Source organism: Balaenoptera acutorostrata, chromosome 3 (assembly GCF_949987535.1).
Source record: "Balaenoptera acutorostrata chromosome 3, mBalAcu1.1, whole genome shotgun sequence".
Taxonomy (NCBI): domain Eukaryota; kingdom Metazoa; phylum Chordata; class Mammalia; order Artiodactyla; family Balaenopteridae; genus Balaenoptera; species Balaenoptera acutorostrata.
Genome location: NC_080066.1, coordinates 162077624 through 162096827, shown reverse-complemented (window position 1 = coordinate 162096827; position 19204 = coordinate 162077624).

Genomic DNA, 19204 nt, shown 5'->3' with positions numbered 1-19204 from the left:
AAAGGTGCAAATCTTACTGAAGAACAAAAATAGATAGCAAATGTATTGTTCGGAGCCTTCCAAGGGCCTATGGTCTAACTGGGAAGAGCACAATGATCTTGTTAGTGGCTTTGTTCTAAGTGCAACATATCTTCAGACAAACGACAGGTTCAAGTTCACCAGTGTAACCAAGATCTGGCAGGAAATTGTTGAAAGATATTAAATAAGTAGGGAGGAGAAAGGAAGGCATTACCAATGCGAAAGGACTGGATAGAAAATGGAGCAGCCAGTGAAGATACTAACATTCAATGAAGACCCGATGAGCACCAAACAAATCATCTACAAAGAGTACAGGAGCTACTTTCCAAGTAACCCCTTCAAAACTGTAAAGAGCAGGCATGCTTTTATTATGCAAAATAACTTTTATGATAGGTATTGCCTTCAACATTTTGTATGTAATCCAATGTGACCTGGCACCTCTCCGATCCCATGGATATCAACAGGATTGCCTCACGGCCCCGATTCCACAATGCCCTTGGTAAGCCTCAAGCCTCCTCAGGTTACTTTGACTACCTCTCTCAAAGTCCCCTCTGCTCCTGTATCCCGAGCTTTCACATGCTGGCCCTGTACTACACTACCATAGCACAACTGTGAACTCTTCTTTCCACCAATTTTCACTAAAATCCAGTCCTATGACACGTTCTTATTTTAGTTGCTTTATTGAAGCTCAGACTTCAGAAAAGTTGGCGAGGGGCACACACCGAGAATTACAACTTTCCTCATTCACCTGCCCCATGTCCTTCTACCTCACACACTCCATTTCAGAAGCCATATACAGTCCTTCCCTGGTCTCATGCGAAGTAACCTCATCTTCTCGGAACCTTGATACCATCGGACATCCCATATCCCACAGAGACTCAACTACCAACAAACTGTCTATCAAAGAACTTTTTCAAGCTCTGTTGTTCAAGTATCAGGACATATTGTAAAAAATTTTGAAATGGGCAAAAAATTATAGAGTGCCCTATCCTGTCAAGCTTACCCTTATGTCACATTTCATTTTTCATTGCTCTTAAGCTATCTGCAACTCTGCAAGTTGTAGAAATCTGAAAATAATGCAAGTAATTCCAGTCCATACACATGCAAGAGTTCTATCTGGTGGAATGTATTGATAGTTGAATATTGCCCTATAGAAATTGACTAATTGTGCATCTGGTCATAAATTCATTGTCACAATTCCTGATTGTCTAAATGTGTGTTCTTTGGGATCCCTTCTGAAAGAGCTATGGCGTCTTAGTGTTTCCCTCATTAATTAATGACAATAAAATCTTTGGCCCATGTTTGAAAAATATTTTTATGAAAGTTATGTTAGCTTTTTAAAATCTGCTCAATAAAATCTAACTTCCCATACAATATTTTATACTAATCTATAAGGGGTCTTCAAATAGTATCTTTAACTTCTGGGAAAATGTCTGTGAAAGCCAAAAAACAAATTTAGGAATTCTCAAAGAACTTCTTTGTTACTCAGCACATTCAAGAAAACCCTACTACCTTCAGTAGTCCATAGAATATAAGCATAGTAGATTCTTAAATGCGCTATAAATGTTGTCTACTAGAAATGACACAATATAAGTGTCATTTTATTTAAATCTTGGTAGCATAAACTAACACACATGCTCTGAGATACAATCATTTTATGCTCACCATGAACTTGTAATTCTGACAGTGCATATAACTTCAGATTTTATGGCCTAAATTTATTATATTTGAAGGGATGTCTACTCATTTGATGATAATCTTAGAAGTTTTATGTCTTTTTTTGTTTGTTTTTCAAGAAGTTGGACATGACAAGACATTAAACTTGTGAAGGTTTGTCTGTACAGGGTTGTAAAGCAGGAAGAAAAAAAAAGCCACCCTATTATAAATGATTAAGAGGCACATTAGTCAATTCATCCTACTAATTACCTGCCGAAAGTTTTAGGTGAGCTTTTATGAGTTATATAAATGTTAATCACAGGTTGCTAAATATATATATATTTTGCAGAAGAGTAAAGCAAGCCCGGTGTTAGATATCTCCTTCAACCACTGCATTTCATAGAATGTATTCTTTACTGGCTTTTTCCATCAAATATCATGATAACCTTCCTATTCTTCACAGTAAGAAGATAGTTGCATTTTAACCTGGTGTCAAAGGTAAAAAGTTGCTGACCTCTAGAGGAAATCTTGATATAGGATGCATAGGGGAACTGAAAATTAAATGTTCTTTTCTCTTTGAGGTTTAACACTCTGCATTCTCTACAGATTTACTATAAAAGACTTGAATTTAGAAAAAATGCTTTATGGCCTCATTCATTCATTCATTTATTCAATCACTCAAGTTTCATTAAGTAATTATTTTATGTCATGGGCTTCAATTGGGGTTGGGATAAACAGATAGGTAAAACATAGTTTGTTTAGTTCTGGCCAAGCTCTAAGTGGATGAATAAATATAAGCAGCTAACTAGTAAGAGGTTTAAATCCTGTCTTTGCATATTACAAAACTGCAGGGTCTTGGGTCCTTTACAAAATTTAACACTCAGTTGTTAAATCTATAAAATGAAGACCTTTATCTCAACTCCTTAGAACTTTTATGAAGATTAAATATTGAGCAAGTACCTGACACATAGTAGGTGCCTAACATTCTATAGATTACTTAATGATATGCTGCAGTTCCAGGGGAAAATGTCAGGGAAACTGAGTAGAAAGAGACTTAGTAACAAGTAGAATCATGGGGATACTCATCAAGCTCATGACACTTGATGTAGATTTTCAAGAATAGGTAGTATTTTCTAAGCAATGGAATTACATGTGCCAACACATAGGAGGTGTGAGATTTCAACATTCAGGTAAACTAATCTATTCAGCTTTAAAAAACAAAGCAAAACAAAACAAAACAAGCCTATACTCTTAATTTGGGGTAATTAAAATCTTTAAATTCTGGTTAAGTGAAAATCTAGTACTGAATTTATTAAACTTAGAATAAATTATGACCATAATTTCCAGACTTTCCGTGCATTCCCTAATATGTACTTTTCCCCCCTAGAAAATTTCAGTATGGTCAAAAATACTTTGATTTTTTTTTTTTAATGGTTGTATCTGCTTACATCTTTAAACCAAAAAACAGCAGATATGTGATTTCTTTTTTTTTTTTTTTAAGGTTATTTGAATTTATTTATTTATTTATTTATTTTTGGCTGTGTTGGGTCTTCGTTTCTGTGCGAGGGCTTTCTCTAGTTGTGGCGAGCCGGGGGCCACTCTTCATCACGGTGCGCGGGCCTCTCACTGTCGCGGCCTCTCTTGTTGCGGAGCACAGGCTCCAGACGCGCAGGCTCAGTAGTTGTGGCTCACGGGCCCAGTCGCTCCGTGGCATGTGGGATCTTCCCAGACCAGGGCTCGAACCCGTGTCCCCTGCATTGGCAGGCAGATTCTCAACCACCGCGCCACCAGGGAAGCCCAGTTATGTGATTTCTAAATGTTAGAAGAAAGCTTTTGAGTTTCTTTTATAAGAAAGGAATTGGTGGATATGGGTAATCCAATCAAGATTATTAGGAAGTTTACTCAAGAGAATGTTCTTTAAATTTTTAATAGGCTCCCAGTGAATAGATGGGACTATTTTTTCATAGTTTCTAAATTATGCTCACTTTTGCTATTCCCACAGAGTTTATGGCTGTAAATTCTGAAGAAAGCAATAGGAGTGGAGGGATAAGTTAGTTAGGATAAGTGTCAGGGAGCAATGGGAAGAGTGGGATCCAGGAAAGGCAAGAATTTTGGATGTGACAATAATCTCTACATGTATGAGTCTGTGTTAAAACTAAAAGCACTTTAGGAAACCTTTCATTTTTGAGCATAATGTAAGCATGGTTTGAGGTAATTTTCTTATAATTTACATGGAAAACGCCCAGCAATTTCAGGCTTTATTTTTGTGGTCTCAGATGACCAATGTCAATTTCTCCTTAAATCTGAAGTCAAATCTTAATTGTCTTTCTAATAGAAAGAGAAGCAGTGGAGCTAATACTCCATCTTTTGAAGGTCACTTAAAAATGAATGAATGAATGATGAGTTGAATTTTACAGTTTACAAAGTATTTTCACATACTGAGATAGTTAGAAACCCCCAACTGTGTCCCTATCTAGACTCTTTCTATGTGCGTAGGCGTTAGAGATTTGTCTTCACCAAAGATAGGTGAAAATTAATAAAGAGAAGAATCACATGTATGCAGATCACAATGTCAGGTAAGGCTAGATTGGAATAAAGACCTGACTCTCAAGTCATGCAGACTGTTGAATGAAACACATATTTAGGAATCACAAGTAAACCAATGTGTGATGGTTAATATTATGTGTCAACTTGGCTAGGCTATTGTGTCCAATTGTTTGGTCAAATACTAGTATAGATGTTGTTGTAAAGGTATTTGTGGATGTGATTAATAATTCATTTATTTTAAGTAAAGATAATTATTCTCTATAATGTGAGAGGATCTCATCCAGTCAATTGAAAGTTTTAAGGGTAAAAATTAAGGTTTCCACATGAAGAAGTAATTCTGCTTCAAGAATGTAAAACATTTAAAGCCTGCCTGGGTTTCCAGGCTGCTAGCTTGCCTTACAGATTTTGGACTTAAGACTGCAGTATCAACTCTACTCTGAATTTCTAGCCTCTGGTCTGCCCTACAAATTTCAGACTTGTCAGTCAATCCTTTGGGCCAGTTCCTTAAAATAAACTTTTCTCCTTATAGACATCTATATCTATATGTCTATAACTATATGCCATATTGTTTTTGTTCCTCTGGGAAACAGAGTCCTACTACACAATGTAATACACTTAACAAGTAGATCAATCTTTGTGTGTGTGTGAGTCTGAAATAACTTTTTATTGTTGAAATGCACTGATTTGGGGATTATTTTCTTTCCACAACAAACCTGACTGATACAGCCTTTCTAAAGGTACGTTGCAAAGATAAGGTAAAGCAAGGAGATAAATAATAACAATATCTGTAGCTATCTATCGACTCATTCCATGTCAGTCATTCACTCACACATTCATTCTTTCCTTTATTCAACAAATATGTATCACTGTAGGACCTGACAGTTGGTATTGGGAATTAAAAAAAACAAAAAAGGATATCGAAAACTGCAAACAAAGCTGTCCCCTTAAGAAATCTATTCTCTCCCAGAACAGTGCCCATTAACGTTTTGAAAATTATTTTCTCCCCAATATTTCAACACTGGATACTATAATATAATAGCAATAGGTAAGTTAAAATTTTATAACTTTTTTTTTCCAATCTAAGATTCAATAAGTATTTTGAAAATCACATTTCCATAGTTTATACTATATGCTCACCTATCCAGAGCTTGAAATAAGGCCAGACCTGAAGGCATCTTTTAGAATAAGCCAATTCCTTAAGACGGTATATTGAGTAAGAGAAAGTGTACCATGGAGGGAATCACAATTCAGCACTCCTGTGTCATCTGTGTCACTAACTAGTTGTGTGATTTTCACCCATCTCCACCTAAATGTATTCATCTGTAAAATGACAGAATTAGATTAGCTCATCTCCACTGACTCTTCTTGCTCTGACAACCATATAATCTCTGCAGTTACCATCTCCAGAAGGACTGAGATATACAAAGACTCTCTTCCAGGGACATATGGCTGGCACAGGCAGAAAATCGACTCAGTAGAGACATTTTCTAAAGATAAAGTAAGAAATTGGCTGGTCAGGGATTTGAAGTCTATATTTATGAGGAATGCATAAGTATCTGAAACAAATTTGATTGGTTCATTAAAGTGATATAAACCATAAAAATCCTGGTACCCATTGGCCCCAGATGAAGGGTGTTGTTTGTTTGTTTGCCTGTCCATGTGTCAGCCCTCGCTTCCCCCATGATCATGTTGTCAGGAAAATAAGGGTTTGTGACTCTGTATTCCTGCTCTGATGTCTTTCAGGCTCTGAACTTATTGACCATTTGTACCTCTAATTTCACGAGGACTTTGTTCAGGAATCTGAGATTTCTCCCAAAATGTGATTTTTAAGAACTGTGATGAAAGTTTGCCATACTCCCAATATAGAGGTTATTAATACCATTTTGCAGAGGTAGATGATGTGTCTAACATGACCCAGTGACATTGGGATTTAGGAATTTAGGAAAAGATGCATGAAAACTAACTCTAAGTTTGCCTTGTAAAACCTGAGGAAAACAATGTTGCCCTAGTTGCTCCCAATGATGATGCAGATATAATAATAGTTATAATAAAAGTAAAAGCAAAGTGGGAGGATATAGTATATAGACAACATCATTGTCACTGAAATTTAGACAGAGGGGTAGAAATTGGTTACTATCACAGAATACCTTCTCACGTGTTGGACTGGTTCATGGGAACGTTACAACATCTGATGTCCCTACTAAAGGAATCATAAATGTGCTTTAGTCCTGACTAAATTGGCCGTGTCTTTCTGTATTATACTACTCACTGTTACTGTTTTATTAGCGCTAATAGATCTGTGGTTCAAAGTGTGGTCCCTGGCCCAGGAGCATCACATGGGAACTCCTTAGAAAATGTACATTTCAGAGTCCCTCCCCAGACCTACTGAATCTGAAACTGTGGGGTTGGAGCCCAGAAATCAGTGTTTTCACAAACCCTCCAGGAGATTCTGATCATGCTAGAGTTTGAGAACCACTGCTGTGGACTAACACACCAATTTACACCTAAATCCACTCTACCAACAAAAACTCTTATTAAACATCTACAGAGAAACAGACTTTTCTATCTTCCATGTGCATCTAAATGTAGAACCTTGCATCACACAGAACAAAACTAACAAACAAACAAACAGAAATAAATAAACGAAGGGATTCCAAAATGTACCTTCAGAAAACAATGGTCCTTTTACTTCTCTTTGTTGCAAATTGTGTTTACGGTAAGGGATCTCTGGTGAAATCGAGTCTCCTTCCCCTGTGATCTTACACTATGACTTAAGTTGTTTGATATTTATTTATGTTAGACTTCCAGAGGCAGCTAGAGTGAAATCAAAGCATTACAGACATCGTTAGACACAGCAGACCTAATATATGTAATTCCAATTGTTCCTCTTTCCTCTTTATCTTTATATATCTGCATTACCAACCCACTAGTTCAAACGCTTAGCTGTAAGGGGTTGAGAAGAAGGCATGTATTAAATCCATATTTAAACAAATATTAGGTAGTTAGAACTCGTGCCGGGAAAAAAAAAGGCAGAGATAAAAAGCCATTTGGTACCTTGATTAAAATTAAGCAGAAATAATAGAATGTCTAGAGGAAGAAATAATAGAAACACATAACACTAATCTCCTATATCAAAATTGCGTAACAATTTGACTCCACTTCTCATCGATTTGCTATTTTAGGTACAGGGGACAATTTGGAAAGATCAGAACTATTACCACATACCAAAGATAAGACTTCAAGCCCTTGATTCAAAATCTTTAATGTTTTCAAACAATCCATAATTAAAAGTCCACCTATCTTCAATTCTAGAAATCATTTCATAATGCAAACTTAATTGGCTGTTATTAGCAGGACCAGATTAAGTAGCTTGTTGTGGCTACGATGAGTTTATCTATTATGCTCATAATTAGGACTCCCACAGCCGACAAACCCAGAGGGGCTCAGAGCTCACAGCCAACCCCTGTTGCCAAGAGCCACTTCCACATTCTTAAATCATCAAATTGCTATTCCTGCGGCCACAAAGAGTCACCACCCCTAACTTTCCTCTTTATATTTTTAATCTGCCATGTGGATTAATTTGCTTTCTGAGAACATCAAGGGCCAAAGGTTTTATGAATGAGTATGTTTGCTTTTCTCAGAAGAATGTCAATTGCTTTGAGAATTTGGAGCTCGGAAACTGGGGACAGGAATTACTGCATTATCATCCTCAGACATTGAGAAGTCAGGCAGTCTTCTGAAATGTTGGCCTTTGAGGATATGTTCTCCCGCTTTATTATTGTTGTTATGATGATGATGATGATGATAATGATTTTAAGCAAATTTATTTGTACCTCCACATATTTTACAACTTCCCTCTTTCTACTTTTGGCCCTCCTGTGGGAATAGGTAAAACCTAATCTTTTAGTTCTGTATTCCAGTGAGAAGCTGGGCTATATGCCTGTTTAAGTCATGCATTTTTTAGGAATAGCTTATATATATCTAGCTAGAAAAGCTTCAAGGATCAATCTGAATGTTATTCAGACACCTTCAAAGACTGCGGTAACAGCTGCATTAAGGTTTATCACTCGCTGAGCCTATTTAAACACATAGTGTTTAAACACATAGTGAGAGTGTTACTTTTTTTTCCCCCAGCAAATAGGGAGCTTGAAGAAACCCTGATACCCAGGCTATAATCCAGGTCAATTAAATCATGATCTGCAGCAGAGTATCCAGCCATCAGTATTTTTAAAAGCCTCCCAAGGAATTTGCAAAAACCTCCAAAATTGAAAACTACTGTAGAGAAATTCCACATTAATTTTTAAAGACAAATAAGTAGAACAGAAGATCTGGTTGGATGTGTTTCCCTCCTAGAACCATTTTATTTCCATAGAAAATTTCTGGCATGGTGATAAAAACTATCTTTCTGTTCTTATGGGGATTAGGGCTAATCAAACAAAATATGGGAAAGAGGCATATCAGCTTAATTCAGGGTCCTTCTGCAGAGTGTGTCACTTTTGTCTCATTTTATAGGGGTCAGATTGTTTTTCTTGCCTAGGAAAATACCTTGTGGAAGTTGTGTTGCTTATTATCTGTATGACTTTAGGCAAGTAGCCTAATCAATAAAATGTGGATAATATTACCACCTGCTTCATAGCATTAGTGGGTTTAAAGGGATAACTTCATAAAGCAATTAGCACAGAAAAAGCTGGCATAAAATAAGAACTCAATAAATATTAGCTATTATTATCAGCATGAGCCAAAGCCAGGCATTTTGGTTATTGAAACAAACACAAAGTATGCTTTTATCTTCTGACTCTAGCTGCTGAATTACTATTATTTTCAATTTAACTTGTCAGAAAATGTATTAGAACATTTTATCCTTAGATTTTCAGAGTATAAAGTAAGTTTCTCTCTTTCTTACATGACAATGGCTCTGGAAACACAGTCATTTGCTTTGTGTTCCAGATATTGACATTTCAATAAGGTCTTTTGAGGTTGATTCCCTTCCAGACTCTTAGAGAAAATAATCTTGCTAAGAATAGATCTGGGGTTTTCTAAAAAGACTTTGCTGTGAGGGACAAGATGAAGACTTTTGACTTGCCTTTTCTCTATTTTATCTTAATAGGCTTTGAGGAAGGAGGGCTGATGTCTCCACATATACCATTTGAACAGTAAAGCAAAACACACTACAACAGGACCTCATCTTAAGGCGATTCTAAAAATTACGCATTCAAGATTTAATTATTCACCAGAGTACTTCCCTTGCATAAACATGAAATAAAAATGTCCCAGTGTCACTACATTAAATATGATGATACAGGAGAAAAAGAGGGTAAAATTATTTTAAAAAACATGAAAAAGAAACTCATCAGGAAGCATTTGAGCAGCTAATTAAACTGCAGTGTGAAAAAAGCTGGTCCACAGTAAAAGCATTTACCCATTGTACTTTTAATTTCATTAAGGGCCAATTTTATTGCTTGAGAAGACTCACATTTGGCATCTCTATCTTCAAAAATTGTATGAATTATTTGATTTATTTGGATAATTATGTTATGGCTGCCAAAGAAAATACAAGACGTTTAGTTAAATTTGGGGTTTAGATAAGCAACAAATAAATTTTTATCGTACGTATGTCCCCCAAAATATTGCATGGCATATACTTATACTAAAAACATTCATCATTTTCTAACATTCAGATTTAACTGTGTTTCCTCTGTTTCCTAATCTGACAACTTTAACTTAAATCACATTTTGTGTTTTTGATAAGAGCACTGCAATGATTTTTAGGAGTTGAAGTGTCATGCTTTTCATTTGACCTAAATATTTGAAACAGAGTGAACTCTTCTGAGGCTGGAAAATACACCTATTTGGGGTAAGAATAGACCTACTATCTATGCTAAAAAAACATTTCTTATAATGGAGACTCAAAGGACAAAAAGTTAACATTAAAGTATTCTGTATGATGTTTTATTTTCTTGCATTTTTTTACCAGATTTAGAGATGATGAAGGTATACTGAGCTTCTTTTTTAATTTAGTGTGTATGATCAGATTTTTAATTTTATATTTTTAAATTTTTTAACATCTTTATTAGAGTATAATTGCTTTACAATGGTGTGTCAGTTTCTGCTTTATAACAAAGTGAATCAGTTACACATATACATATGTCCCCATATCTCTTCCCTCTTGCGTCTCCCTCCCTCCCACCCTCCCTATCCCACCCCTCTAGGTGGTCACAAAGCACCAAGCTGATCTTCCTGTGCTATGCGGCTGCTTCCCACTAGCTATCTGTTTTACGTTTGGTAGTGTATATATGTCCATGCCACTCTCTTACTTTGTCCCAGCTTACCCTTCCTCCTCCCCGTATCGTCAAGTCCATTCTCTAGTAGGTCTGCATCTTTATTCCTGTCTTGCCCCTAGGTTCTTCTGACCATTTAAATTTTTTTTTTTTAAGATTCCATATATATGTGTTAGCATACGGTATTTGTTTTCCTCTTTCTGACTTACTTCACTCTCTATGACAGTCTCTAGGTGCATCCACCTCACTACAAATAACTCAGTTTCGTTCCTTTTTATGGCTGAGTAATATTCCATTGCATATATGAGCCACAACTTCTTTATCCATTCATCTGTTGATGGACACTTAGGTTGCTTCCATGTCCTGGCTATTGTAAACAGAGCTGCAAGGAACATTTTGGTACATGACTCTTTTTGAATTATGGTTTTCTCAGGGTATATGTCCAGTAGTGGGATTGCTGGGTCATATGGTAGTTCTATTTTTAGTTTTTTCAGGAACCTCCCTACTGTTCTCCATAGTGGCTATATCAATTTACATTCCCACCAACAGTGCAAGTGGGTTCCCTTTTCTCCACACACTCTCCAGCATTTATTGTTTGTAGATTTTTTGATGATGGCCATTTTGAGTGGTGTGAGATGATATCTCATTGTAGTTTTGATTTGCATTTCTCTAATGATTAATGATGTTGAGCATTCTTTCATGTGTTTGTTGGCAATCTGTATATCTTCTTTAGACAAATGTCTATTTAGGTCTTCTGCCAATTTTTGGATTGGGTTGTTTGTTTTTTTGACATTAAGCTGCATGAGCTGCTTGTATATTTTGTAGATTAACCCTTTGCCAGTTGCTTTGTTTGCAAATATTTTCTCCCATTCTGAGGGTTGTCTTTTCACCTTGTTTATGGTTTCCTTTGCTGTGCAAAAGCTCTTAAGTTTCATAAGGTCCCATTTGTTTATTTTTGTTTTTATTTCCATTTCTCTAGGAGGTGGGTCAAAAAGGACCTTGCTGTGACTTATGTCATAGAGTGTTCTGCCTATATTTTCCTCTAAGGGTTGGATGATGTCTGGCCTTACATATAGGTCTTTAATCCATTTTGAGCTTATTTTTGTGTATGGTGTTAGGGAGTGTTCTAATTTCATTCTTTTACATGTAGCTGTCCAGTTTTCCCAGCACCACTTATTGAAGAGGCTGTCTTTTCTCCACTGTATATTCTTGCCTCCTTTATCAAAGATAAGGTGACCATATGTGTGTGGGTTTATCTCTGGGCTTTCTATCCTGTTCCATTGATCTATATTTCTGTTTTTGTGCCAGTACCATACTGTCTTGATTACTGTAGCTTTGTGGTATAGTCTGAAGTCAGGGAGCCTGATTCCTCCAGCTCCGTTTTTCTTTCTCAAGATTGCTTTGGCTATTCGGGGTCTTTTGTGTTTCCATACAAATTGTGAATTTTTTTGTTCTAGTTCTGTGAAAAATGCCACTGGTAGTTTCAACGGGATTGCATTGAATCTGTAGAGTGCTTTGGGTAGTACAATCATTTTCACAATGTTGATTCTTCCAATCCAAGAACATGGTATATCTCTCCACGTATTTGTATCATCTTTAATTTCTTTCATCAGTGTCTTATAATTTTCTGCATACAGGTCTTTTGTCTCCTTAGGTAGGTTTATTCCTAGATATTTTTGTTGTTGTTGCCATGGTAAACGGGAGTGTTTTCTTAATTTCCCTTTCACATTTTTCATCATTAGTGTATAGGAATGCAAGAGATTTCTGTGCATTAATTTCATAACCTGGTACTTCACCATATTCATTGATTAGCTCTAGTAGTTTTCTGGTAGCATCTTTAGAATTTTCTATGTATAGTAACATGTCATCTGAAAACAGTGACAACTTTATTTCTTCCTTTCTGATCTGGATTCCTTTTATTTCTTTTTCTTCTCTGATTGCTGTGGCTAAAACTTCCAAAACTATGTTGAATAATAGTGCTGAGAGTGGGCAACCTTGTCTTGTTCCTGATCTTAGTGGAAATGGTTTCAATTTTTCACCATTGAGAATGATGTTGGCTGTGGGTTTGTCATATATGACCTTTAGTATGTTGAGGAAAGTTCCCTCTATGCTTACTTTCTGGAGAGTTTTTATCATAAATAGGTGTTGAATTTTGTCAAAAGCTTTCTCTGCATCTATTGAGATGATCGTATGGTTTTTCTCCTTCAATTTGTTAATATGGTGTATCAGGTCGATTGATTTGCATATATTGAAGAATCTTTGCATTCCTGGTATAAACCCCACTTGATCATAATGTATGATCCTATTAATGTGCTGTTGGATTCTGTCTGCTAGAATTTTGTTAAGGATTTTTGCATCAATGTTCATCAGTGATATTGCCCTGTAGTTTTCTTTCTTTGTGACATCTTTGTCTGGTTTTGATATCAGAGTGATGGTGGCCTCATAGAATGAGTTTGGGAGTGTTCCCCCCTCTGGTATATTTTGGAAGAGTTTGAGAAGGATAGGTGTTAGCTCTTCTCTAAATGTTTGATAGAATTCACCTGTGAAGCCATCAGGTCCTGGGCTTTTGTGTGTTGGAAGATTTTTAATCACAGTTTCAATTTCATTACTTGTGATTGGTCTGTTCATATTTTCTATTTCTTCCTGGTGCAGTCTCGGAATGTTGTGCCTCTAAGAATTTGTCCATTTCTTCCAGGTTGTCCATTTTATTGGCATATAGTTGCTTGTAGTAATCTCTCATGATCTTTTGTATTTCTGCAGTGTCAGTTGTTACTTCCTGTTTTTCATTTCTAATCTTATTGATTTGAGTCTTCTCCCTTTTTTTCTTGATAAGTCTGGCTAATGGTATATCAATTTTGTTTATCTTCTCAAAGAATCAGCTTTTAGTTTTATTGATCTTTGCTATCATTTCCTTCATTTCTTTTTCATTTATTTCTGATCTGATCTTTATGATTTCTTTCCTTCTGCTAACCTTGGGATTTTTTTGTTCTTCTTTCTCAAATTGCTTTAGGTGTAAGGTTAGGTTGTTTATTTCAGATTTTTCTTGTTCCTTAAGTAGGCTTGTATAGCTATAAACTTCCCTCTTAGAACTGCTTTTGCTGCATCCCATAGGTTTTGGTGAATTGTGTTTTCATTGTCATTTGTTTCTAGGTATTTTTTGATTTCCCCTTTGATTTCTTCAGTGATCTCTTGGTTATTAAGTAGTGTGTTGTTTAGCCTCCATGTGTTTGTATTTCTTTCAGATTATTTCCTGTAATTGATATCTAGTCTCATAGCATTGTGGTTGGAAAAGATACTTGATATGATTTCAATTTTCTTAAATTTACCAAGGCTTCATTTGTGACCCAAGATATGATCTATCCTAGAGAATGTTCCATGAGCACTTGAGAAGAATGTCTATTCTGTTGTTTTTGGATGGAATGTCTGATAAATATCAATTAAGTCCGTCTTGTTTAATGTATCATTTAAAGCTTGTGTTTCCTTATTTTTTTTCATTTTGGAAGATCTGTCCATTGGTGAAAGTAAGGTGTTAAAATTCCCTACTATGATGTGTTACTGTCGATTTCCCCTTTTATGGCTGTTAGTATTTGCCTTATGTATTGAGGTGCTCCTATGTTGGGTGCATAAATATTTACAGTTGTTATATCTTCTTCTTGGATTGATCCCTTGATCATTATGTAGTGTCCTTCTTTTTCTCTTGTAACAGTCTTTGTTTTAAAGTCTATTTTGTCTGATATGAGAATTGCTACTCCAGCTTTCTTTTGATTTCCATTTGCATGGAATATCTTTTTCCATTCCCTCACTTTCAGTCTATATGTGTCCCTAGGTCTGAAGTGGGTCTCTTGTAGACAGCATGTAGATGGGTCTTGTTTTTGTATCCATTCAGCCAGCCTATGTCTTTTGGTTGGAGCATTTAATCCATTTACATTTAAGGTAATTATCAATATGTATGTTCCTATTACCATTTTCTCAATTGTTTTGTGTTTATTATTGTAGGTCTTTTCCTTCTCTTGTGTTTCCTGCCTAGAGAAGTTCCTTAAGCATTTGTTGTAAAGCTGGTTTGGTGGTGCTGAATTCTCTTAGCTTTTGCTTGTCTGTAAAGCTTTTAATTTCTCCATCAAATCTGAATGAGATCCTTGCTGGGTAGAGTAATCTTGCTTGTAGGTTTTTCTCTTTCATCACTTTAAATATGTCCTGCCACTCCCTTCTGGCTTGCAGTGTTTCTGCTGAAAGATCAGCTGTTAACCTTACGGGGATTCCCTTACGTTTTGTTTTTCCCTTGCTGCCTTTAATATTTGTTCTTTTTATTTAATTTTTGATATTTTGATTAATATGTGTCTTGGCATGTTTCTCCTTGGATTTATCCTGCATTGGACTCTGTGCTTCCTGGACTTGATTAACTATTTCTTTTCCCATATAAGGGAAGTTTTCAACTATAATGTCTTCAAATATTTTCTCAGTCCCTTTCTTTTTCTCTTCTTCTTCTAGGACCCCTATAATTTGAATGTTGGTGTGTTTAATGTTGTCCCAGAGGTCTCTGAGACTGTCCTCAATTCTTTTAATTCTTTTTTCTTTATTCTGCTCTGCAGTAGTTATTTCCACTATTTTATCTTCCAAGTCACTTATCCGTTTTTCTGCCTCAGTTATACTGCTATTGATCCCTTCTAGAGAACTTTTAATTTCATTTATTGAGTTGTTCATCTCTGTTTGTTTGCTATTTAGGTCTTCTAGGTCCTTGTTAAACGTTTCTTGTATTTTCTCCTTTCTATTTCCAAGATTTTGGATCCTCTTTACTATCATTATTCTGAATTCTTTTTCAGGTAGACTGCCTATTTCCTCTTCATTTGTTAGGTCTGGTGGGTTTTTGCCTTGCTCCTTCATCTGCTCTGTGTTTCTCTGTCTTCTCATTTTGCTTAACTGACTGTGTTTGGGGTCTCCTTTCTGCAGGCTGCATGTTTGTAGCTTCCGTTGTTTTTGGTGTCTGTCCCCAGTGGCTAAGATTGGTTCAGTGGGCTGTGTAGGCTTCCTGGTGGAGGGGACTAGTGCCTGTGTTCTGGTGGATGAGGCTGGATCTTGTATTTCTGGTGGGCAGATCCACGTCTGGTGGTGTGTTTTGGGGTGTCTGTGGCCTTATTATGATTTTAGGCAGCCTCTGTACTAATGGATGGTGTTGTGTTCCTGTCTTGCTAGTTTTTTGGCATAGGGTTTCCTGCACTGTAGCTTGCTGGTCATTGAGTCGAGCTGAGTCTTGGCATTGAGATGGAGATCTCTGGGAGATTTTTGCCGTTTGATATTACGTGGAGCTGGGAGGTCTCTTGTGGACCAGTGTCCTGAACCTGGCTCTCCCACCTCAGTGGCACAGCCCTGATGCCTGGCTGGAACACCAAGAGCCTGTCATCCACACGGCTCAGAATAAAAGGGAGAAAAAAAAGAAAGAAGAAGGTAAAATAAAATAAAATAAAATAAAGTAAAATAAAATAAAGTTATTAAAATAAAAAATAATTATTAAGAAAAAAATATTTTTTTTAGTAATTAAAAAAAAAAAACAAAAACGGACAGACAGAACCCTAGGACAAATGGTAAAACCAAAGCTATACAGTCAAAATCACACACAGAAGCAAACACATACATACTCACAAAAAGAGAAAAAGGGGAAAAAATATATATATCATTGCTCCCAAAGTCTACCTCCTCAATTTGGGCTGATTCGTTGTCTATTCAGGTATTCCACAGATGCAGGCACATCAAATTGTTTGTGGAGTTTTAATCCGCTGCTCCTGAGGCTGCTGGGAGAGATTTCCCCTTCTCTTCCCTGTTCGCACAGCTCCCGGGGTTCAGCTTTGGATTTGGCCCCGCCTCTCCGCGTAGGTCGCCTGAGGGCGTCTGTTCTTCGCTCAGACAGGACGGGGTTAAAGGAGCAGCTGCTTTGGGGGCTCTGGCTCACTCAGGCCGTGGGGAGGGAGGGGCACGGATGCGGGGCGAGCCTGCGGCGGCAGAGGCCGGCATGACGTTGCAGCAGCCCGAGGCGCGCAGTGCGTTCTCCCGGGTAAGTTGTCCCTGGATCACGGGACCCTGGCAGTGGTGGGCTGCACAGGCTCCTGGGAGGGGCGGTGTGGATAGTGACCTGTGCTCGCACACAGGCTTCTTGGTGGCGGCAGCAGCAGCCTTAGCGTCCCATGCCCGTCTCTGGGGTCTACACTGATAGCCGCAGCTCATGCCCGTCTCTGGAGCTCATTTAGGCGGCACTCTGAATCCTCTCTCCACGCGCACCACAAGACAAAGAGGCAAGAAAAAGTCTCTTGCCTGTTCGGCAGCTCCAGACCTTTTCCCGGACTCCCTCCCGGCTAGCCGTGGCACACTAGCCCCTTCAGGCTGTGTTCATGCTGCCAACCCCAGTCCTCTCCCTGGGATCCGACCAAAGCCCAAGCCTCAGCTCCCAGCCCCCGCCCGCCCCGGCGGCTGAGCAGACAAGCCTCTCGGGCTGCTGAGTGCTGCTCGGCGCCGAGCCTCTGTGCGGGAATCTCTCTGCTGTGCCCTCTGCACCCCTGTGGCTGCGCTCTCCTCTGTGGCTCTGAAGCTTCCCCCCTCCACCACCCACAGTCTCTGCCCGCGAAGGGGCTCCTAGTGTGTGGAAACCTTTCCTCCTTCACAGCTCCCTCCCACTGGTGCAGGTCCCGTCCCTATTCTTTTGTCTCTGTTTTTTCTTTTGCCCACCCAGGTACGTGGGGAGTTTCTTGCCTTTTGGGAGGTCTGACATTTTCTGCCAGCGTTCAGTAGGTGTTCTGTAGGTGTTGTTCCACATGTAGATGTATTTCTGATGTATTTGCGGGGAGGAAGGTGATCTCCGTGTCTTACTCTTCCGCCATCTTGAAGCTCCTCCAAGTTGTACTCACTCTGGCCCATGGACCCAAGGACTGTCAGAGCTTCGGCTGCTGGGGCCCCTCCAGAGCCTGTAGCCTCAGTGAGGCCGCCCTCCCCTCGGGCTCCAGGGCAGTTCAGTCTTTTTTTTTTTTTTCTAAATTTTAAGTTATTGTGAGTAATCCAATTTATATTTAAGAAAAAAAAGTCTGTGGTTGATATCAAACTTAAATGTTCTAGAATTATTTTATATTATGTGTCCATTTTGTGAAAGCTGTTAAGTACAATTGTAGAAAATGTTAGGAAAGCAACTTATACACTGAACTAAATTTGTACATGCCTTTAAGCAGAATATGCTCAGTGTATGTCTTAGACCCTCAGCTCTTCCTCTTGGAGCATTGTGACCTCAGACAATTTATTTCATCTATATTTGCCTCAGTTTCTTCATCAGTAATAAAGGGATGATTAAAATACCTATTATCATAGGATATTTGCCAGAAGTAAATGGTGATAATTTATATGATTTATAAAGTTTGACATAAAGTGTATTTCCAAAAATATTAGGTGCTCTTTTGACTATTAACATTTATTACCAAATTATAATCTGAGATAGTAGTCAGGCTACATTTCCCATCATCAGCAAGTCTAATTCTTGATATTATAACTATTTCTATGCAGTGGGATTGAAAATCTGCAGAGAAAAGCACATGTTAATTTTGGTCAACGGTTGAAAGTCTCCAGGAGGAACATAATATGTAGTTTAAAAAAAAAAGACAGTATTATTTGAGGATTCTTTCTAGTAGATTCTATCTTCTCTTGTCAGCTCACACTTGTCTTTAATTGTCAGACAAGATCCACCCTATCAAGATACACATCTATCAAATTGTTTGGAAGGTTTTTTGTTTTTTTTTTAAACACAGAATTGAAAATTAGTAAAGAATGAATGAATTTACCTCAAGCAATGAGTACCATACAGTTATTTCATAATTGTTACACACTATCATGACCATAATTTTGTATAAAACCCCAGGCATGTCAAACTATTCTGATAGTAATTCTAAATTTATTTCTCATGAAATAATTGATTTTTTAAAACTGCTGCTCCTCGTCCTGTTTTCTCCTCAGTTTAATTTCAGATGTCCTTTTTTCTCTTCTACTCTGTTCGTGTCTCACACCCTTCTATTCTGGAATGTCACCTCTTTGTATTAGAGCCCTGATTGCTTTTCTTAAAAAAAAAAATCCTTTGCTTACATACTTAATTAAAAGTTCCAAGTACCACATTTTAATCAATCGTATTGTTAGGGAGGGGTTGCTTTTCTCTTATATACTCTGAAAAGTGCCTGGCACTATTTACGTTTAGGCCAGAATTTCTTGCTTACTTGCTTGCTTGCTTTTCTGCTTGCTTTCTGGCTGCCTTTCCTCACTTTCTTGTCTTCCTTCATTTTCCCTCCTTCCTTCCTTCCTTCTTTCCTTTATTTGACTGATTTCTCAGTCCAGGGCTCTGTCTTTCATATGATCCTGAGTGCATTGCAGGAATCAACTTGCTGCCCCTTTGTGATATATGTTTTTCTCTTTAATCTGAACACCCTGTATTCTCTGATCAGGTCTTCTGTTTTCTGACCCCTTATTCTTAGCCAAAATATAATAATCTTTTCATTTTTTTGTATGTGGAGGAGAAAAATTTTGATTCCTGGGGGAAAGAGGAGAACTTGATTACTGTTCAAATTCACAGGATTTAGCCTTGCTGGAGTTTTAACTCCTTAAATATTTAGTGCTCACTGTCATGTGGACAATAGGGTCGGGACAAGGGGTGTTGCTCCCCTAAATTTTCCCCCTTATCTCTGGCC